The sequence below is a fragment of the Anser cygnoides genome, chromosome 7 (genome assembly GCF_040182565.1).
Source record: "Anser cygnoides isolate HZ-2024a breed goose chromosome 7, Taihu_goose_T2T_genome, whole genome shotgun sequence".
NCBI lineage: Eukaryota > Metazoa > Chordata > Aves > Anseriformes > Anatidae > Anser > Anser cygnoides.
In genome coordinates this window covers 24,148,575-24,172,027 of record NC_089879.1, presented here as the reverse complement: position 1 = coordinate 24,172,027, position 23,453 = coordinate 24,148,575, and the positions used below count along the sequence as shown (strand labels likewise).

The following is a 23,453-nucleotide window of genomic DNA, read 5'->3' as shown; positions in this document are numbered from 1 at the left end:
GAAAATAATAATAACAATAATAATAATAATAGTGATAATGATAATAGTATTAACAATAATAATGTGTAAGAAAACAAGTGATGCACAATGCAATTGCTCACCACCCGCTGACCGATGCCCAGCCTATTCCCGAGCAGCCGGCCCCCCCACCCCGGCCAGCCACCCCTATATATTGTTTAGCATGACATCAGATGGTATGGAATACCCCTTTGGCCAGTTTGGGTCAGCTGTCCTGGGTCTGTCCCCTCCCAGCTCCTGCTGCACCCCCAACCTGCTCGCTGGCAGGACAGAGCGAGAAGCCAAAAAGTCCTTGGCCTGGTATAAACACTGCTCTGCAACAATTAAAACATCAGCATGTTATCAGCGCTCTTCTCATCCTAATCCAAAACATAGCACCCTACCAGCTACTATGAGCTACTTAACTCTGTCCTAACTGGAACCAGGACATTGGGTTTGTGTGGTCTTTCTCTGGATTTCCTCCTCTTGTATTAGAAAGTATGTTGCTGTCTTTTTTTCTTGGGCACAGCTGTACGGAAATGTGTGCTCAAGTGGCACTGCTCAGAGGATGCAGAGAGTTTTTGGAAGCCAACTGGGTGGATTCAGCGTCTCTAATTTCAGGCACTGGAAGTTAGATGTTGTCTCCCTCTGAAGAAACTGGGTAAGGACCAGCAGCACCAGAAAGAGCTGATCTCACTTATCCTAAACACCTCTGGTGATGCATGGTAGTTTGGTAGTCAAATTCTGCTTAACTTTATGTAATAATACCTTTCTTCTTTTTTTTTTTTTTTTTTTTTTCCAAATAGTGCAAATAATTCACAAAGTTTCCTAGCTAGACTTTTAAAATGAGCTGTGACTGTCCTCAGGCTCTCCACTGGCATCACAGAGGGCAAAGGAGACAAAATCTCTAGAAGATGAGTGATGCCCCTATAGAAAGATGGTGCTTTTTGAAATCATTTCTACATTTTGATGGATTTGTAAAGCATGCTGTAACAAACACAGAGACACCGTGTTTGGAATTTTGGGGCTGTAGGGGAACCAGTGGGGTTGGTGGCACTGACTGACCCCCTCCGGTCCCCTGTCCCCGTGGTTTTCGATGCCCCAGGCTGGGGCTGCGCCAGCAGCAAGAGCATCCCCTGGCCCTCGTGACTCCACCCCAGGAAATGCTGAAAGGATGCACAAGAGGACTCCTGGAAAGAGGTGAAGTGAAGTAACGGATTAATTTAAGCAGTTATTAATAATGTATTGCGCTTTCTCAGCGTTTTTGTTCTCCGTGGGAAACGAAACTGGCGACGAGTTACTTTGTGGTTTTTATCATTGCTTTTGTCAGGCATTTCGGAACAGGAATTCAAAGGCAACTCTTGAAGAGGTGAAATGCTGTGGAATATATGATAGAAATAGCAAAGTTGGAAAGTGCATCAACATCCATGTAATTTAAGCCTCTGTTCATAGCACGAAAGGGCAAAGTGCACCAGAAAGAAATTGCTTAATTTGTCATTGGAAGAAATCTGTATCGTAGCTACTTTATTTAAAAGAGAGCAGCTCAGTACTGTGCAACAAAGTGTTTCACGGGTTGTCAATAAGACACTGCCTCGCAGACTTGCTTAGGATTCAAAAGAAAGCAATATTTTTAGCAAGACAATTATCCAGCTGTAAAAAGGCAGTTTCATTCTGTGTCTTTGAGGCGCTGACAGTATCTTGGCTTTTGTATTTGTCTTACATTTGGACAGATCATATTATTTTTTATTAGAATTTGTGGGAGGAAAAAAGCAATGGAAATGAAATCCCTTGTGAAATTGCTTGAAATTGCCTTTCACTTGCCTGAATAAATTTGTTATTGATTTTTGCCCTTTTATAAGAATGAAAGGTTAATGAAAACAATCACATTGCTTTCATCCCAAGGTAGAGATTATGTACTACATGTAGGGCTCGGTCTTTTTTTTACCTAACAAAAACATTAGTGTTTAGGTATTAGCCTTATGAAAGATTAGCTGTTGTGATGGGAAATGAGTTATGCTACAGTATCTTCAAAGCTGTCACACAGTGTGTGACAGATTAATAACTGCAGCCTTTTTATATTGTATTCCGTGGTTATTTGAGATGGGCATCATCATAACTGGGATCTGCACTCCCCAGAGCTGCAGAGAATTTTGATTTCTTAGGACTTTCCATACAATAAGGAACATATGCTGATATTTATATATCTATATCTATCTATCTATCTATATTTTCTTTTTCGACAAAGGAGGCCAAGGAGTGCAGCATGCCTGACCACTGGTGGAGTCTCTGCTCTACTGGAGACTGGTGGGATTCCTCGGAAGTATGAATTCAGAAGTGACACTTGCTACCCCTGGCAAAAAGCATGGTGACAACACCTTCCAGAGCTTGTGATAGCCAAATAGGCAAGAATTGCAAATCTCTGCTTGGATGTCAGCAAAACCCAGCAAGAACATACTCCTGTAAGGTGTGTGTGACCTTGCTGGGAGCATGTGCTCTTCGTGGTGGTCTCCCCCTCAGATGCCCAAGCAGAGCTGGGGTGGCCCCAGACAGGCTGATGGGGCCATGGAGCTTTGTGAGAGGTGGCCCCAAAGGAGCTCCCCAAGCAGCAGCAGAGGTGCTCAGCGTCTCGTGGTCTCTGTCGCTCTGCCAGGTCTGGCCTCTAGCTGTTTGCTGAGTCTCTCTCTCTGCAGTTGACTCCTCCACTTGATAAAATGCCTAGGAGGGATGTGGAGCACGCTTTTGCCAGGTGGAGTAAGAAATAGTCATTATGGGGCAATCTTAAATGTTAAGTGGTTTCAAATGTTCTTTTATTTGCTGCTCTTGTGTGTTCTTGAGGAAGGGCTCACCTTGACCTTTAAGTTGGCCCTGGCTCTTAACTTTTATGCGGAGTGAGCAGGTATGAATAGAGATCTCTGAACTTTAAAGCCTGCCTTTCTCTCCTAGTCTGAGACCTGCTTAAAAAGGAGAGCACAGAAACCCTGGTTTCCCGCTTGGACCTTGTCTCTTGCTCGTGTTTATATAGTTTCTGCTGTTCTGGCATCTCTATAGACTTTCATATACATTGCAAACTTCTTATACCTTATAAAAATGCAAACCAAGAGGCTCAATTCATTTGCTATTCACCAGCCATGTACTCCTTTTAAGGCTCAAGTGAGATAAAGATTCATCATAACACAGACCTTCATGCAAAAGTGAGTTTTTATTCAAAACATGCAATCAGATTTGATTTTTTTTATATGCGGTTGCTACACCCACAATTCATTTTAAGCTATTATATAATCTGTAGTCCATGAATAAACCTTTGGGCTGGAAAGCAATGAACTGGAAGAAAGAATGTCATTTCTATGCCAGTGGTTAAAGTCTAATCACACCTCCCAAAGCAGACAATTTCTGACAGAATGGCAAGTTCATTTTCCCGAAGACAGTCAGTTGATAAATATAACACGCTGTTGGCAGGTGGAATCATTTTTCAGCTCCTGAAAACCTTCAAAACTCAATATAGCTGAGGAGATGGCGTGTCAGGCACAGGATTGGGATCCTTTATCAATCTCCAACTGTACCAAACAAATATCCCATGCAAGAACTTGGGTTGTCAAACGTCCCATAAAAGCAACAATGAAAAACATGCTTCGATCTGATGTTTCTCTTCGTGTTCTTGTACTGTTTTTCTGGCATTTTTAAAGGGCTTAGAAACAATATGTCTGAGCTGTTCTTGCTGCAGTGAAAGCATGCAAGACAGCTTTCAGATTCAGCTGCTAAATGGCTGAGTGACATTATACAAATTTCTGCAGAGTGGCTTACTGATATTTGTCCTACAGCTGTAATTCAATTTACAGTTGGTGTATTTAGTCTGGAAATCAATGCTTGTGTTTAGATATGTAATTTGTGACCCACAGCTGAAGCTGGGAGCTTGTGCTAAGCTATAGGCTAAGCTTAATCATCCGTACGCACTGATGTGGTGCTGAAGGAACAGTGTTGCTGATGATCTCCGGCTTCTTTCTTTTTTTTTCCTTTTCTTTTAAAAGCTCTTTCCTTGGAGAGGGAAGGCACTAGAGGGACTCATTAGTATAGGAACACTCCTTGTTTGCTGAATTTGGGATAGTCTGAATCAAAGAAAGATAAGGGTCTTTTAAAAAACAATTTAGGAAACTCACTGAAACTTTTTGGTTTTTCTTTTTGGTGTTTTGCTTTAGTTCTTTGGAGCCCTTGTGAAGTCGCATGGGTCTGAGTTTCACTCTGCATTAATATTTCACTTTTCATTGTTACTTGTTGCGTATGTTATTACATGAAAAAGTTTAAACTTTCAATATGCAAAATTGAATGTATTTAATACAAATTAAATACAAATCATATTTGTATTTCACAGAATCACCTAGGTTGGAAGAGACCTCCAAGATCACCTAGGTCAACATCTGACCTAACACTAACAAGTCCTCCACTAAACCATATCACTAATTTGCATCCTCCATGCTGATTTGGGATCTCAGCAAGCACCCAGGGGACAGAAATGGCTCCATCCTGAGATCGTTCTCTGTTCATTTGTTTTTTTAAGGTCTTCATCAATAGAGGGCGTTTACAAAATCATTCTGGAGCCATCCTGACTGACTTCCTTGGTTTCTTTTTATCTCTCCTTGCAAAATTTGACCTTGCTGTTGGCTTCAGCTCCTTGAATTTTAAGCAGATGGTTTTAATTATACTCCTATTGTATTTTAAGTGGTTTAATTATTATGTAGCATGCAGAATACCTTTTGGTGAGAAGTTACTTCAACTTGTCTAATCCATATTAGGTTTTGCACGCTTGGGTCAAGAAATGCTTGTTGAATGCTTTAATTGTATCAGAAAATACTTAGAAAATTTCAACTTTTCAATACTGCTTTCCTGCCAGGTGACTTCTGCAGCCTTTATTTGCTTGCAGTAGTTCTTGGATGAGTTCATCTGGACAGGTGATTACGCTCATTGAAGGGAATCTATCGGGGACAGAGTACAAACTAAAAAGGAGCAATGATCGGTGAGTCTTTAATATTCCCCCAGACTATGGTCTGTGGGCATTAAGGAAGGAGGCTGATGCCTAAATTTTGCTGTGCCAGTCCTGTTTGTTAATGGCAAGTTTCAAACCCTCCAGCAGCACAGAGGAGTGTCACCACTAACCATTGCCTTCCCATTTGGATGCCACTGCATGTCCCTGCCTGAAGAAATAGTTTTTTTTGGCTATATTAAACTCTTGTAATTCTTGAAACCCAGCGAAGCGAGGCTGATGTTGTCGCTGGCGTGCTGCTTTCGGGGAGTGGAGTGAGAAGGGTTTGAGTGCTTTGCCCTCATCACTCCCCTGCTTGGAGATGCCTGCTTTGTTGTCTGAGGCTGTGGTTCCTCATGCCGCTCCTCTGTGGATCAGTTCTCTTACGGATTTACAGTTCTGATGCATTTTGCATTGAAAATAAGCTAGTAGTTTGCTAAGGATTTAGAGGGTTTTGAAAGCTTGCAGTCAAAAAGCTTAGGAAAAATTAAAAAAATTAAAAAAAGCATATACTTGTTCAGAGACTTGCTAAAACTGTGTTATTCTCTAATAGCCATTCATGCCCTGTTGGCACAGCTGCTATAGGCAGCTAGAGCCATGGGTCAGCCTCTTTGGAGCATCTTGCTGGTTTGCCTTTCAGCACGACCATCTGAAGGGACTGCCCTGGTCTTGCACCTTGGTGAGGAAGACTCCTACGTCTTGTTGTGTGGTCAGGTTTCTTAAGTACAAGATGCAGCTTTTCTCCTCTGTGCATGGGGCAGCAATTGCCAAGATGCCCGCTAACAGCCCAAATAGCCAGAGAGAATGACATCTGGGTCAAAGCTGACTTCCATAGCTTGGTTATATGTCAGAATGGACAGGTCTTCGAGGTTGACTTGTTTGGTGTGGTTTAGGCTTGGCTGAGTTTGAATCAGGGCACTTCTTAATTAAAAATTATGTCACTCTTGTAAAAATAGATTTTTTTTTTGTGTGTGTGTCAAGCAATCAGGTATCAGTGGAAATACCAGCAAAAATAAAGCTGATAATACGTGAGGGTTTGTGAGAGTACTGGTAATACAATAGTTTTTGTATTCAGTGGGGGGAAAAAAACAAAACTCATCTAATTATTCACTCTGCAAACCCGTAAGATTCTAGGCATGAATAGGAAGCATGAACAGGTATTTGTACAGTAATGTGACATGTGATAAAATATGGCTTCTAAAACCAAGTCATCAAACTGGCTGATCTAGCCTAATTTGGATCAGATAATTTTTCTGTATCATCATGGGCCTAATGATGTCGGTGTGCTTTACTGGACAAGGATAGCCAATAAATTCAGTAGCTGGGTAAAAATGCACACTGCATATGAAAATATTCTCAAGCCTTTTAAAATAGAAGCTTTCTTGGTGATCTCAACAGGGCCATTGTTTTTAAATATTTCCCCCAATGCTGTTTTCCTTTTTGCAGTCAGTCTTTTTATAGCAGTTGCTTAAAAAATAAACTGCAGTCAAAATGCTGATGCAGTGCTACTTGTAGCCCGATGCAGTGCCTGTGCAGGGAGGTTGGACTGGGGTATTCAATTAACCCTCCAGCTATAATTTAAATTGGGCATACAGCAGGAGTTGGACTTTATGCGTAAATTCTTACCTAATGCAAAACTCATGTACCCATTTATTAGCAGAAGCGGAAAGCAGAAGGTCCGTTTTGTTAATACTGCTTATTAGTTATTTAATATTTGTGAAATGCAAAGCCACGTGAATTATTACAGATGCCAGCTGTAGGAATGCAGAGCCAAAAGTGGAGCGCCAGACTTGAGCATAGAGCACCGTGCTTCTGAATTGGGAATAACCAGGAGCAGAAGAAGCCAAAAGACCATCGCTGTACTCGAAGGGGTGTGTGTGCTGCCCTAGGTGCTGGTGGTTGAGGGCTGCGGCGTGGGCACGAAGCCTCTCCTTCAGGCTGGGGAGGCCTTTGGAGCTGCTCGTTCCTCTGGTTGGGTTTTAAGACATGCCTGGAAAAGAACAGCCTTAGTAAGTACCGTGAAAAGGTACCTCCAACAGACGATGAAAGGCCCGCGAGGATGTACCACCAGGGTGGGTGTCTCCTGTGGGGATAGCCACGCTGATTCCCAGCGCCTGTAAAGCAGCAGCACTCCTCTTTGTCTCTGCAGATGCTGAGAGATTTGGTTATTTTTAACTGCTGTCTTCTCCCTGGGCCTCCATATGCTGTCCAGTTGAAGAACGTGTTTTCCAAGCGGAGTCTTTAGGCCACGGGGTTTTCCTCTGTAGTTCTGCCTTTCATGCAGCTTTTATTATTAATTGCTTTAACCCAAAGGAGGAAAAAGAAAGGAAAAAAATCAGCAGTGAGAGTAAAAAGTAAAAGCGTTTGCAGGATACAAAAGTGAACTACTTGAAAAAAGTATTAAAAGGAAAGTCATATATTTTTGCCCCAGAAATGCTTAAAAAAAGAAAAAAAGAAAATTACTGAGCTCTCTAGAGAGTTTTGTCTGTAAATTTCAAATAGAAAGTCTGAATTGCATTTCAGGCTGCAGGCAGCAAGTTTTTTTTTTACTGTCAGTAATAGCAAAATCCAGTTGGTGGCATCTCACCCAAGGTATCTCAGCAAATTCATCCACGTTTGACTGTTACTTAACCTACTGCCAGAGTAGTTGGTATATCAAAGCAGGTATAAAATTTTCTGTTCAGATAAAGTGAGACATCGCTAGCACACTTCTGCCAACAAGCATGGTGTATCCCCATGGCTTACTGAGGACATCAGGAAGAAAGCAAGCTATAAGGAAGGCTTCCCTGTTCTGTTGGATTCTACAGTGTCACCGCACCAGGATTCATCCAGTGCACATTTTGCACACTTTTATTTGGAATGGGGCTCTGGATAGGAGCTACAGAAACTAACCTTGTTTTGTTGCAAATTCTTGGTTTCTTGCTTGGGATCCATCCGTAGTGTTTTATGCATATACCAAAAGACTTGCAGGGAAAAATTGCATGAGTGCTATTGTTTTTAAGGCCAAAGAGAGCTCTGTGGTCATCTACTCTGATATAGTTTCTAGTGTCCCTTGGTGTCTTGGGAAGTAGTGATTCATGGTGGCACCGGTGATTGCACTTGTGAGCCTTGTTAGTCATGTGTAGGTGTAATGCCTCATGCACAGAGGGACAGGCATGGGAATAATACCCCTACACCTTTTTCTAATTCATAAAACTATTGGAAAATAAAATAGTACAATGATACAGTAAAATACATCCCCAGTTCAACAGAAATAAGAAATAAATCCACTTCAGTTTACTTTTTCTCTCATTGTCTGGTTTTGTACCAGAATGCAACTGGTAGCTGAGCTGACTTGGTGTTGTAACTCATTACTTTTTCAGCCAAGGTCGTTTCAGATTGCTGCTTCTGCTGTGATTCCGTGTGATTCTGGCTTTTGTTTCAGAGGTTTAAATCTGGTGAGAGAGATTATCTTGTTATCTGTACCATCAAAAACTGAGGCGTTGCCTTTATCAGATTTTGCTGGAAGAGTGTCTCTCCGGTATTTCAAAAGGAGGTGGGATGACTTCTGTGGTGTTTTACCCCTATCTGTTTGTGGGATATGCATCTAAGTTCTATTTTTTCACTAACTTGAGCTGGAATAATTTTTAAATGTATTGGCTGTTGTTGTCTTCCCAGAGACAACTGATACATGGGCTTTTAGGATGAGAGACCTCGTTTTACTTCTCCAGTCTTTTCTGTTTTGATTTATTAATGTATGAACACATTCTGGTGGCCTTCTGTGATGGAGTGACTGCCTCAGTTGGCAAGGGAAGACCAACTGATGTCATCTGCCTGGACTTCTGTAAGGCCTTTGGCACAGTCCCACACAACATCCTGATCTCCACATCGTGGTACAACACGGTTAGGAATGTGTTTGTCCTTCTGACATGTCTGCCAGGAAGAGAAGTTGTGCTGTGCCCGTTTGTCCGATGGGAGACCGTGAGTTGTGGAGGAGTGAGACAAGGAGTCCAAGACCAGAGACCTGACTCCCAACCGGGTCTTTGCCCTGACCATTGGCCCGGTCGGATCTCATTGTCTTGGAGTTTGGTGGCTCAAGATGCTGTGTAGCGTAATGTAGCTGATCCATGGCAGTTCACCTCAGTCTCTCTTCATGAGACTTTGTACTGTTTCGGAGTGTGCTGGGACAAAGGAAAGAGAAGGTGGTGTCCATAAGGAGGAACATAGCCTAAGATTTCAGAGCTTTTCCTACAACATCAAGGCTAAGCAAGATGGTTGTAAATGTTTCATTAGCTTGGAACCTGTGGAGATTTTTTTTTTTCCCTTTTAAAATCCTGTTACTTTGGGTGTGGGAAGGGTAAATCTTTCTTTTTCAACTGATCCAGGTCTGACATTTTGTAGCATAGAGGGAGAAGGCAAAGTGACTTGTGATTTTTCTGCTGGTTGTCAAGGTGCTTTAGCTTTTGGAAACCTACGTAACTTGGGGCTGCTCAAAGGTATTAAAATGCTATTTGACAATCATGATTTGTATATCACATCGCTTCATTTGCATACCTGTAGCAGAAACCCTATCATTACACCAAAGTATAATTTGAAGCTTTTCCATATTCATGACATTGTGTGAGGTTGGGAAACAAATGCCACCTCAACGAGCGCAATTATTGATCACATGGAGTGACTGATCTTTAATTGGTTTTAAATTAGAATCTTCTCTATTTCGCTTCCCCTGCAGAGCACCACTGAAGCTTCCGGTAAAAAAGAAAGTGTTGCATTCTGTAAGAAACCATGAAAGACACCATTTTTGGTAGTAGCTTAAAAGGAATTTGGGCCCAATTACTGTAGACCAGGATGAAGATTTTGTATATGATCATTGCCAATTAAAAAAGGTCCCTGGTACTTCACGATCTCCAACATGCTATGTTTGGTCATAACAAAGAAAAGTCAAGTTTTTCCATGAACATTTTAAAAATGCTGTAGTTCATGAACTCCCATTCTGGTGATACTTTTAAATCCTTCATAATTAAACCTCTGCTGCAGTTAAAAATACTGCCACCATTTATGTTTAAACCTACCTTTCTGAAAGATGAGCGGTTGTGCAAATTTGTTCAGGTTGCTACATGGCATACAAATAACCTTGGGGGTGAGCTGCAGACTTTTTAAACCAATTTTAGAGACTCTTCTGATTAGCAACAAAAAAAAAATTGATGTAATATGCTTCCAGTATCTTTCTTTATATAATGAGAAAACAATCTATTTCGTATACAAGTGTTTAACTGCTTTTTAATGTGCATTATCCATCAGAAGAATGATTCAGCAGCCCAAGTCTCCCAGATGCCTGATGCACTTGGATCTGATTCCTTCTGTGAAGGAGTCCACTTGGATTTGAAGAAGTGGAAGAAGTGGAACAAACCTTTAACTTTAAATCTTCTTAGTCCAGAGTCTAACTACTGTTTCAGTTCTACCCTTTTGTATTTAATACAGAACATACTGGATTGGTGTGCTGTAGTAAAGGGAAGTGGAAGCTGTGAAATGGGGAGATTTTGTCTGATAGATGCAGTGCAGTGGGAGCTACTGTACCAGGCTGCAACTCTTGGTGGAGCAAGGGAAAACTCACATCTTCTTTTAGTGCTGATCTGTTTTCACTTCGCATGCTGATGGTCATATATGGGAAGGGTTGTGGGGTTCCAGTTCAACCTGATGCTTCAGAAATAAAGGAAACTGGAAACTTTTAGTCTTTTTACAAAGGAAAATAGCTTTCGCTGTTCAAACAGTGTTTCTTGGGTCCAGATTTCCTCAGAGAGAGAACTGCAGATGGAGGAGATGAGGGTGAAAGCTGCATATTGCCACTTACAAGGGAGAGTCCTCATGTGTCTGTAGAGTTATATTCCCAAGCATGTGTGACAAATTTCAAATGGAAACGTAAACTAGAGGCAATGCTCACCTTGACCCACTGCTCACAGGCCGAAGAGAACAGGTGGTGGAAATGACTGGCTGTACGGCACGTGGAGCTGCAGTGACCAGGAGGTGATGACTGGATCCAGGATGTGGAGGAAGGCTGGGAAGGTGAGCAGCAGGATTCGGAGCAGTTAGTTTCAAGAAAGCAGATCTTTTTTTGTTTTTAATTTCTAGATGAAATGAAGGCAAACAGTGCCCACGAGAGCTGTCTGCAATTTAGAGAAAACTGGTCGAGAGCAGTTGTTTTGCAGGACAGCTGGGAATTCCAGCAGGTTTGGCTAAGCAAGGAGTTTTGCTATGAACTAAATGGCAAAAAGAGAGCACACAAGAAATGGAAGTGATAATATGCAACAGAAGAGTTTAAAGAATTTCTCAGACTGTAACAGAGAAAACCAGCAAGGCCACAGACGAGCTGGAGCTAAAATAAAGGCCACAAAAAGCAGCAAGAGGTGATTAAATAGGTATGCTAGTAGCGCGAGGAAATTCAAGGAAACTTTGTCCACATGTGAATGAGAGAGAAAGACTGCTAGTAGAAAACACAGGAAGGGCTGGGGTCCTCGCAGCCTTTTTGTGGCACAAGTTTTGCAGGGAAGGCCACCAGGTACCTCAGCAGCCTTCCAGAAGTTGGACTTGCTGTTCCTTGTGGGTCCCTTCCAACTCAGGACATCCCGTGATTCCATGAAAGAAGAGTAACAATCAGGCGCTCGTGTTCATGCACTAAGAGCAGCATTACCACCTTGACTGGCACAAGTAGTTCCTGAAATACCAGTTTGTTCCCAACTGTTTGAGTATTCTCAGGGTTGCTTTTAACTATCTATTTTTAAAGAGTCCCGAGGAAAAAATCTGATAAGGGTGTTCTTCAGAATTTTGGTTCCGTGCTGTGAAAACCCTTTGATCAAGTCTAATTTGTTAATCTTCATACTTCCACCAGCTCCTTCTAGCGGTTTCCTTCCGTGGATAGGAAGAGCTAATCAATCCTGAAGGCAGTTTTCAGAGCATCTTTAAAAGGATGATAACCATTCCCCCATGCACTTCTTACCTCCAGTGTAAGCTTTGTTTTTCTGCTCTGTGAATTGGGATTCCTCTAGCAGGGTTAAGAAGTTTTTCTTTTTTTGTGTGTACAGAGATTTGTGTAATTAACGCCTGATACGCCCAGGAGTTTTATCCCTAAATGACTATGTATTGGTTTAAGACTGGATCCTCTCCCCGTTGTTCTGCTAAACGCAGTTTAATCCCTTGTGAATGAAGCGTGGCTACGAGTAGACGGCCAGGAGAAGTGGTAGTGACAGGGATCCTAAAGAAGTGCAAGTAAAGCACAGCCTGCCTTTTGAAGCACCTGAACCACAAGTTGGCTAAATGTTGGCTATCTTTGGTAGATTTGGAGATTAAAATCTAGGTGCCCTGATTTCCTTTTTCTGAGATTTTCTGTGCCTGCAGTGCTGTGTGCCTGTGTATGATGCAGAACCACACAGGAAAAGTGATCTGATTGTCTTGAAACTTTATGCGAACAGCTTAAGAACCCAGATAAAGAGGTATTAGTAGTCGTAATTATTATTTTGTGTGGAGGGAGAATTGGGAAAGTAACAACATGAAATTTTTGCATAATATATTGCTGGTTTTCTTCACAAATGCTGACATGCAGATTACTTTATTAGCACGTAATGCATTTTATTGTTCATGATCACTAGAAAAATTAAGTTATTTCATACCGTGATACAAAGCTTTGTAGTGTTGTTTTTCGTGTTTCTGGAAGATGGCATTTACTTTGCTGCTTATACAACTTCCTATTTTGATTATTATGCAAAATGTTAAATATTTTCACATTTCAAGTGCAATTAAACAGGACATCTGTTACACTGGGAACACGAGAGAACATTTTTATTATGCTGAAAAGATTTTCTGCATATAATCGCGCCATTATTTGCATTACCAATTGCATATTGAGAAGTACTCATCATTTTAAAGAGTCAGCACTCGTACCAAAGACTATAGTAGCATCCGCAGTGTTAAAGTATTTTGTCTCTGGAGCAGGAAACTGCCCATTGTAATTAGATAGCTATTGGTAAATTATGCTTTTTCAGAGCGGGCAGTGTGTGTCCGTGGGTCCAACCATGAAATGGCTAATTGTGACTTTTCAAGTCCTTTTCACTGAAACAGTCTTTGTTGATTCTTTTGCAAGAACTCAGCATGGCTGAGGTGGTGCAGGTAGCAGAGAACAAAAATTTGCTAGCTGAACTTGGGGTTAAAGCTGAAATTAAGGGCAGGTAAATCCTGAAGTCCGCTTAGCATCACCTTGAAAACCCACAAAATGATGAGAGCTCTGGCAAAATGTGGTAAATGAACCTGCAGTCCCACGACTGGAGGCTGGTAAGAAAAAACTGGGAATAGAGAGCTTAAAATTGAGGGAGCTTCTTCTGGCTTTGCAGCAATTGTGTACGCTCGGGTTATATTCATCCCTTTTGTCATTATGCCAAGGAGACAGCGCCAGGCGTTAATTTGGATTCTATGTAAACCTTTTGCGAAATGGCTCTGAGATTTGTTAGCAGCATATTTATCTATAGCTGTGGTATAAGCATAGGGGAAGAAGGGAGTTAAGATGCACAAAAGCCAGACTCAGTGCCAGGCAATGCAGCTTACATTTGCGAGAGGACTGCATTTTCAGCATTTCCTTCCACTTCAGTTGAATATTTTTCCTTCAATTTGGAGCCTCTGGGGTCTAATCATAATACTAATACATTACCTAAAATTGCCAGTTTTCAGGTTGTTTGCTTATTTATGCATTAGACTGTTTTTCAGTAGGGAAACACCTGCAGTAGAAATGTAGCTGATAAGTGTGTTAAATTATCACAACAACCTGTTTGTCTCCCAGATAACAGGAGCTTGTCTGGTCCTACATTACACTCAACGCTCAGCCAGCTTCAAAGTTTGCTCCAACATCCAAATCAATCAGGTCACTCAGGGCCTTGTCCAGCTGAGTTTTGAGCATCTCTAGGGATGGGGATTTCACAACTGGTTGGCATTCAGTGTCTTGACAAACCCTTACCACGAACTTCTTGTTCATTTGTGGTGGCTGAGAGCATTAAGATGCTCCCAAGGCTCCTCTCGTGATGGTTGAACAAACCCAGGTCTCAGCCTCTCCTGATGTGTGCCATGGCAGCCCTTGGCTATCTTGGTAGCCCTCCCTAGACTCGCTCCTGTGCATTAACGTCTTTCCCAAGCTGAGGAGCACAAATCTGGATGTGGTAATCCAGATTCGGCCTCAGTTGTGTGAATTAGAGCAATCCCTTTCTGATGCAAGATGTGTATTAAGGTCCAGGGTGTTAAAAAGGCTAGCTGTTTTTCTAGAAATCTGAATCTCTATTCAGATGGCTGTATATTTGTGTACATCAGTATCTGCAGGCTGGAGGGAGGCGTGCCTATTGGTGTATGCAGAAGAGATGCACCATTTGGGTTTCTGAATAACAAATCTGGGTTTTGAAATCCTCGCACAATTCAAGAGTGTTTTAGTCGTGACTATTGGCTGTGGTTGATACCGTAAAGGGAGCTCTTCTTCAGCATATTTAGCAAGTGCTTTGGAGTTTTTTTGTTTTAGAGCTTTGTCAAGTAATTAAGAGCCTCATGAATGGCCCGCATTCAAGACCTGTGATGTAAATGGAAACGTGTTGGGAAAAGACAGCCCAGCAGCTATTATTTCCTGGAAGCTTTCACTTTGATAGGGTCCTAAATCTAATATCCCTAATTTGAGTCAGGTTGATTAGCCACTCATGTGTTGATTAGCCACGCTCATGTTGTTCATGATCAGAGCTAATCACTAAGCTAAGTAAGGAAAACGCACATCATCTGCTACTCTGGTTGTTGTTAGGAGTTATGATGGATGGCTGTCATTGGAATGAGCACACTTCTCCCAGTAAATGCATAAAATTAACCCTTTAATTTGCATTATCCCCCTAATTAGAGCAAGCTGCAAAGCTTTCTGCAGAGGAGAGCTGGGTGAATTACTTCGGTAAGTAGCCGTTACCTTCAGAGGTCCCTCAAAGCTGGAGAGATGGCACAAATTGCTGCAGTTTCAGACCAAGAGAAACCCTACAGGGAATAGGGAAGGGAGATTTATTCCACCACTTGATGTCAGTGTTTGATCACTCTTAAAACTAGACAGATTTTTGTTTTTCCTTGCTTGGGAGACTTCTGGGTAAAGGCAATTTGCACACCTTGCCATGTGTTCCTTGCTGTCAAGATGTTATTGATGGTGCCAGTTGACTGAAGAAGTAGGACAACGCTGGTAAGGATGATTTCCAGACTTCCTCACAAGTGATACATGCCTGCCCTTGCAGAAGAGACTGCTCTTGCATAACAGAGTAATGGTTTTCTAGACTTAGTACGTTTTTGGAGGACTTTACAGATGGGAGCTCATTACTTTTGAAGGCACTTAACCGCATTCTTAATGGGACTGTCAGAAATCTGTCATCACGAGGTCGAGAGAGCTCTTAGGCCTTTACAATTTCTTTGAGTCTCTGTCTTGAGAAAACCACCTCCTCACTGAACACAACTACAGTCCTCTTATTGAGACTCCTCTCCTTCCCTGCATCGAATTGTACTGGAGGTATCCAAAATCTCCGCTTTAGCCAATTTTGCCTCCTTTCACTGTCCTCTGCTCTCCTTTAGAGCAATTGCCATACAGAAACAGACAGTGAGCTGACTTCGGGGCATCTTTGGATTTACACCAGCAGAGGAGGCAGCTGTATCAAATATCTTGTGCCTAACCTGGGCGTCCTTAGGGAAATTTCCCTCTTAGCTTTCTACAAGACTGAGCCTATCATTACATTTACTAATTGTCCAATGAGTACTTCTTTGCTCTAAATGCTTTCTTTATTGTTAATATGAGCAATTTCTTTGATAATGTAGTCTATCAGGAAGTGAAATTGAGATTTAAATAGAAATCTGTTTAATTTTAAATAGTTTAATTTTTCTCAAACTGAAAAGGCTGCTCTGGAATACCATTAAGTACTTGTTTGTAACTGGAAGATGATTTTCAATTTCTTGAGTCTATATGTTCACAAACGTTTATTTGCATGTCAAAATAATTAGATTGTCTTCAAATAATTAGTACATTTGATTTACCATAGACACTTAATAGTCTTTTAAATCTTCTTTAATCCATTTGCATTAATTGTCATAAATCACTCATTTAAATTGGACACAGCTTTAGATAGGAAACAGTATCATTCCTGGGGTGTTGAAAGCTGCTGGAAGGAAAAAGCAACCCGAGCTGCTGCAACTGAACTTAATTTCACAGCTAGTAGTAAAAATGTGTTAATGGACATCCTGTAACTTCAGAAATACAAGATCATCCTCAACAGCGCAGCCAATCGGGTGATTTATAGAGACTGAAAAAAAAAATCTTAACCCTGAAAATGCACCTACTTACATGGGATGTGTTATTAAAAATGTTTTATGTAGAAGTTTGAGCTGGTGACTGTGGAGGAGGGAGTCAGAGACCTGGGTTACCAGAATGCTGCAACCTACCACAAAATGCCATGTGATGCCCAGCTGAGATGTGCCTGCAGTTCTGGGCTGTCCCCAGAGGATCGCGAATGTTTCTCTCTCATTTCTGGCAAGATTGCTTCCTTCCTCCCCACATCTGCTACGCGAGATGTCCCTTTGATATAAAAGCACAAAACATTAGGTAGTCATGATGCATTTTTGTGCTGCTCAGCTATGTGCCGTCTGGTTCTTTCCTTGATGGGTATTATGGGATATTTACTGGAAGACAATGGCACTCTGGGATTTAGAGTCAAGCTAAATTATTAGTAGCTTAGTATCTCATTATTCCTCTTTCTTCTGTGAGTCAGCACCATTTTCAAAGCACCATCTGGCAGCATGGCATCAACATCCCTGCACGTTACAGTCATTAATACCAATTTGCTGATGCGCGTGTATTGGCCATCATCTCGCCTGGGGTGATATGAGAAGCAGGGCCCCAGCAGCTGTGGCAGCGAGGAGGAGGAGGAGGCAGTCACTATCGGTTCCTCTTGCAGAAGATGGCTCTGCTGGCGCTTCATTTTGTAGTGCTGCTGCAGCCTGGTGTCCAGCCCCGTATGTCAGAAGAGAGGCTGTGCCCTAGGATATCAGGATTTCGGGATATTAAATGTCCTTTCCCAAGAGGTCTGGACCTGCCAGAGCTGGGGAGATGGTGGCTCTGGAGACATTTGGGGCTTGGGATCCTGGGGTGGCCCCTAATGTGATACATGTGGCAGATCTTGTGGTTGTCCCCTGCTCCTGTCACTTTTCAGTCTAGTTTATTTTGATGCAGCACAAAATGGCGTTCTGAGGATATTCTTCTTACTCCATTGCTTGCTGTTATGTAGTCTTGGCATTTCAGCAGCTGCTGGCAAAATGGGATTGGGCATCAGCTCTTCTGCTGAACGGCTGGTGACGGGATCTCCTGGCTCCTCTCCTGGTGGTGTGATGCAACCCATGGTGCTGTGGAGGCACTGTCTCACAGACAGTGAGAGTCCTTTTGGTGTAGCAGAAACCAGGTAATACCAGCAGAAATCTTACAGAAAACTGCTTCTATAAGTGAACAAAACCCTCACATTGAAACCTGGCTGTAAAAATTATCCAATTCAGATACAGGTTTTGTTCCCTCTACCTTGGCAGTGTGCTTATACTTAATGTGCCTTCTCCTACTGGTTCACATTAGTTACACACGTGTTAATTTTAACAGCAACTCAGCACAGATGAAAATGAACTTTGCAAAGCATTTGGTGACATATCCTGGCGTCACAAGGATGGGCTTGTGGCAGTTGATGTCAAAAGCAATTAAAGCTATGTAATTCAGCAATTACAGTAGCATTAGTGTATTGTGGTAATTGTTGCTACTCCATGCAACTTTCCTATGTTAAAGTAAACCTTAGATACTTGCTTCAGTTTTGTGTATAAGATTCTAATTTCTGTTAGAGAAATTAACACATTTTGGACAAAATTTGTAAAAATAGAAGTGGTTTCTACAAGAAGAAAATTGTTACTGCGAAACATCTTCATTATAAATAACAGCTATCTGCACATGGTCAGTGCTAGCACTTTGCTGGTTGGATGCATGCGATGCCTATAACGGTGAGCCCAACCCTGTCTCCATTACCATGGACTGATTTTTTTGGGAGGTGTTAAGGAAGAAGCAGGGTTTGCCCTTTACTGTGTAGCTTTGAGTGTGTTTATTTGATGCTTAGAGCTTTGTGTGATATAAATTTCATTTTTAGGGCTGTAGTGTGGAAAAGTAGCTATTAGAGTATGGGGCTGTTCATCAGGCTTATAGTTTATGTATAAGACTATGGCAAAAAGTCATTTGACTGAATATATGTCTTCAGAGAGCTATCACACGATCATCAGCTTTCATTGGAAAACAATTACGAGGCTTCAAAAATGATTAACATGCAAGACGTTTTTCTTTGTGGCTTCACTTATGAGAATGACAGAAATTATAATGCGTGATATTTCCCTGGTGTATTCTTTACGATTCAGTAAAAGCAGGAGTGGGAGAGGTAGATCATACAAGGTACAAATCAAGCAGGGAAGAACGTTTGCATAAGTGAGAAAATATGTAAGTACCTCATCTTATGGAGTGTTACTACTCCTTGGCAAACCTGGGACCTTCTGTTGGGAATCTGTACCCTGCTCCCTCTTCTCCTGTGCATCTTGCTCTTTCTGACTCTTCGTAGGAAGGGATTTCCAGCAGTTCCTCATGTGTTGGTCTGACGGTAAACCTGTACATGTGGCAAAGGGTTTTTCAGTCATCACTGCAGTCGCCGGTCTCTCCAAAGTGCTGTTAAGGTATTTATTATTCCCGGAGGCTGGTTTGTCTCTGGAGATGTCTTTGTTGTCTTGCTCTTTCTGGCAGCTCCTCCTGATGCAGAACTGTACTGCTCGCGTGATACCACGCAGTTCAGCTGAGGGACACAGATAAGGGCATGCTGTGTAGGATTGAGAAGATGCTAAGGGGTTATTTGAAGTCTCATGGTGTTGGCACCAACACCTACCTTGTGTTGGCTTTCTCTTAATAAACTGATGCTCAATAAAGATCAAGGATTTTTTTCTCCAGTGATCTGTGCCATCCCTCCTAGGTCTGAATATTACATCCAGTCCCCAAAGAATGGTAACAACAACCAAAAAAAGGCGTATCTATTGTCAATAAACTACACAGCTTGATTTCCTCACATTTAAAGTCTAAGACATGTCTTCCAGCCTTTGACTCATCGGTGGGCTTTGACAGATTGCAGGGATTCAATGCTTCGGGGATGAGGCTCCACTTACTGAGTTTGAAGTAAAGGGTCTGACCTGTTGTTTTAGGGTTTTTCAAGTGCTTCTGATGCGTCCACGTGTGCACAAAACAATTTTTTCTCATGTGTTTCGGATTGTTCTTGCAGACCGTAAAGCGTTTGATTTTAAATGATTGCCAGGCTTGACTTAAATCAATAGGAGAGAGATGGAAATGCATTTCAGGATGTTTCTTTGTTGGTCAATAAAACGTTATACCCTGTGCCATCAAAAAATGCTGAAATCAGCTTTGAAGAAGAAAAATGCAACAGTAGCAGATGCAATTACAGTGATTTGCTGCTCTAAATCACCTCCTGGATTCAGGGGTAAAAGGAAAGTTAAAGTTACAAAGTTTGTACTTCTCAAAATCTGTGCTTTAGATTAGAGGCGAAGTAGCAGTAACATATGCTAACAAGAAGCATATGCCCCTTTTGCTAATGAAGAGAGGGGAAGGACATTGGATGCTGCATCGCTAAATCAGTGACATTTTAATTGAATTAAAGCAAATGTGTTTGTCCTAGATGTGGCCAATTGAAGCTTCCTTCTTGAGGGGTTTGTCCCCATCACGACATGGGAAATGGAATCAAACTGCGTGGTTTTTATTGCTGTGTTTGGATGGAAATGGTGAGGTGATTGCCTGCAAAGCATTCCTTCCCCATTGGAAGATGTAAAATGTCTGTTAGTTTTAACAAGACTTGTGGACCTGCAGAAGATGTGTATTTTTAACTGTAACTAAATCTGTGTTCCTAAGCTTCTGCCTGTGCAGTGGTGGGTTTAAAAGGGGAGAATGTAAATTACTCAAAGTAGCTCCTGTCTAACATCCTCCCAAGCTCCCCAGGGTTTTGTCGTCTTTATCGCCACTTTCAGAAAAGTCAGATTGGTGCAAATGGAGCTGAATTTACCTACATGTGTTATATCAAACGCTATAGGTTCTTGGGAACTGGTGCACATCACTACGGTGTAAAAGAAACAGCACATTTCGAGTAGGGAATTTACATCAGTTACAACATTTTGAATACACTTCTTAAAAAAAAAAAGCACAAAACAAACCCAGCAACAATTCTTGAATGGCATTCTCCAAAATGGGGGATTGTCAAGCTACAGAGGTGGACGCCTCCCTGCCACCTGCCAAGTTCCTTGTTGTAAGCTGTTCATATTCTGTTACAAAGACAAAACTATTCGTTTTCTATATTTCAGTATCCCATTGCACGTGTTGGCTGGCACTGGAGCTGTGTGTGCTGTGTCAAGGAGCTCCGCCTCTTCCCTGGGCTCTGCAGGTGTTTTTACAGCACGGTTGGGCAGCAGAGGATCCCCAAAACACTAGCCTGGTTTGGGGAGGATGCTGCTGATTGTGGAAGGAGCAGAGTCATGCTGGAAGCTGCTCAGACTTTAGCACAGGCTAAGGGGAAAGGGAGCTGAGGCTGCTGATGGAGATCAGCTGGGCCCATTACTTGCCATCAAAAAAGGATTGTATACATGCTGTAGAAGTGGTAAGTGTTAGGAGAGAATTTAGAGGAAGATAAAGGAGTGTGTGCCCAATTTCAATAAAAAGACTGTCATCAGCTAAAACACGAAGGAAAAATGAGGATTCAGCTTTTTGGCTGAACTCAAAATGTTACAAATCAATGTGAAGAAGTTGTCGTACGCTATTAGATTGACCATGATGATTCTGCTTTTTGCACATTCCCTCCATTTGCCTGCTGAAAAATGTGTATCTTTCAGTTCAGTTCGGGAATTCCCTGCATCTTTCCCCACTTCTTCAAAGCTACGTAGTGTAACGCTGCAGCTGCGATGCATGCTAGAAGCACCACGGTGACTTCAGGGGAACTGCTGGAATAAACCGAGAATTTCCGAAGTAGGAATCTGCTCCCTTTTGCCGTAGGAAACAAGCTGATGATAACAGGTCAAATGTCAGAGACAGCCATCGCCTAATTTTTGTTTTACTGAGATGCTTATTGTGAAGAACAAATTTCCAGTGCATACAGAAATCCATTGGGCAGGGCTTTGCTGTCACTTTGAGGTCAGCACAGAAGGTTTGGTTTGTGCTGTTCTCACTTTAGAAATTCAAGTATCTGATACATATGTGGCCGTGAACCCATTGCCATCCTCGAGGAGCAGTGCTGCTGCCTAAAGTTTTCTGAAATCTTCAAAAAAGACATTTTTATGCAGTGCCCCCACAAGGTGACATATAAAAAATATATTCTACCCAACATTTGCAAGTGAAGAAGGTTGTATTTTAATTCACTAATCTAAATTGCAGCTGCATGTGGAAGCAGCTTGTATTAATTGAGTTCTGTGAAGGCACGTTGTGGTGCCAGCAGGGTTTCATTCAGCTTATGTGGTGCCCTATCTGTAATACTTACTGAGATGTACTGGATACGGCGACATTTCCAAATGTATATACTGGTATTTTGTATATATTTGAAGGTATTACTATCCTGTGTTAGAATTTGCATTTCCAGGAGTTAGCATTTGTAGAAATGCACATTTGTTAAGATAAAAAAGGCTGGGCAGTAGGCCCTCACTATGTCCTTAATACAAAACTGGTTGAGCTGAATTCTTTATGCTTATTTCTTAAGTACGAGGTGAATTTTAAGTGTGTAAATACAGCCATTGATCAGCTGTAGGGACAAGGCAGAGGGCAATATATCTATATCTATATCTCGAGCGAGCCCAGAGAAGGGCAGTGAAGCTGATGAGGGGTCTGGAGAACAAGTCTTAGGAGGAGCGGCTGAGAGAGCTGGGATTGTTCAGCCTGGAGAAGAGGAGGCTCAGGGGTGATCTTATCGCTCTCTACAGGTACCTTAAAGGAGGCTGTAGCAAGGTGGGGGTTGGTCTGTTCTCCCACGTGCCTGGTGACAGGACGAGGGGGAATGAGCTAAAGTTGCGCCAGGGGAGGTTTAGGTTGGATATTAGGAAGACCTTCTTTACCGAAAGGGTTGTTAGGCATTGGAATGGGCTGCCCAGGGAGGTGGCTGAGTCACCATCCCTGGAGGTCTTGAAAAGACGTTTAGATGTAGAGCTTAGTGATCTGGTTTAGTGGAGGACTTGTTAGTGTTAGGTCAGAGGTTGGGCTAGGTGATCTTGGAGGTCTCTTCCAACCTAGGTGATTCTGTGATTCTGTGATCCATCTATATATCTTTGATTTAAGAAGGCAATTGTGGCAGTGTAGCTAACACTTCCATTGTACACAGTTCCTTAACACAGGAAGTAAGTCTCTCAAAATTTTGACTTATTTTTTAAATTTCTGATTATAAATACATTTATTTTTGGCTTAGGGAGGCATGTGTCCTATATGGTATGAAGATGCATAGACATGAATGCATTTACAATCCTTGAGTTACTTATTTCTGAGAAGTTTGGAGGTGATGGGACCAGTATGTTTGAAGTACATCAAAGACGTTGGGAAATCAGTACTGTTTGGTTGGTTGGGGCTGTGGGCAGAGCAGAAGTAGAGCTGGAGTTGATTGAACAGACGGCAGGAACATTTGGGAAGGTGTGATTTTACACAGGGCACTGATTGTAATCTCTGAACAATTCTTGTAAAAAGCAATATAAAGTATGGGATGATGTAAAGCAAAAAAAAATAAAAATTAGCTTGATCACTTTATGGTTCAGTTTATGTGATAATAGGAGGGTAAAAGACCATTAGGGAGGTGTGCGATAGCATTTAATTCTAAGCACATTTGTGGTGCTGAATGCTGTTACAAGCTCGTTCTGTTCCCGAAGATGCTCCTCAGCCTGTTGAGGGTAGATGAGAATCTCGTGTTGCGCTCTGAAGCTGGCTTGGCATGATCTGCAATGAATTCAGTGACTCCACGTCTCCAGAAATAATGCCTGTCCCCAGATACTGAGAAGCATTCTCTGTCAATTGTAATGTTCCTACTGAATGCAACTGCAGAGTGCGAAAGCAAAGACCAAGCCTTTTATTTCTTCCAGAAAATACTGTATTTCAGTGCATAAGGTAATGAAATAAAAATTTTCTTTTAAGTTAATATCATAGCTGATACATATCTAGAAGTTCTATATGCCAGCGTATGGTGTGTGTAAATATTCCGTCTGGGATGAGAGTTGCTGAGGATGCTATAAAATGATCTAGAGCAAGCCTTAACCAAATGTGATATGTTGTTATACTCTTACACATTTGAAGTGGGTCCAGCAGCATCATCCCTTTCTACTTTGCCTTCCTTGGTTTTAA

At 41.8% G+C, this 23,453-nt stretch overlaps 1 long non-coding RNA gene across 3 annotated transcripts in view; it reads left to right on the top strand.

The window, feature by feature from the left end:
• Positions 1 to 23,453, top strand: part of LOC136791302 (uncharacterized) — a 106,649-nt gene that overhangs the window by 82,052 nt on the left and 1,144 nt on the right. The gene's annotated exons all lie outside the window — the stretch shown is intronic.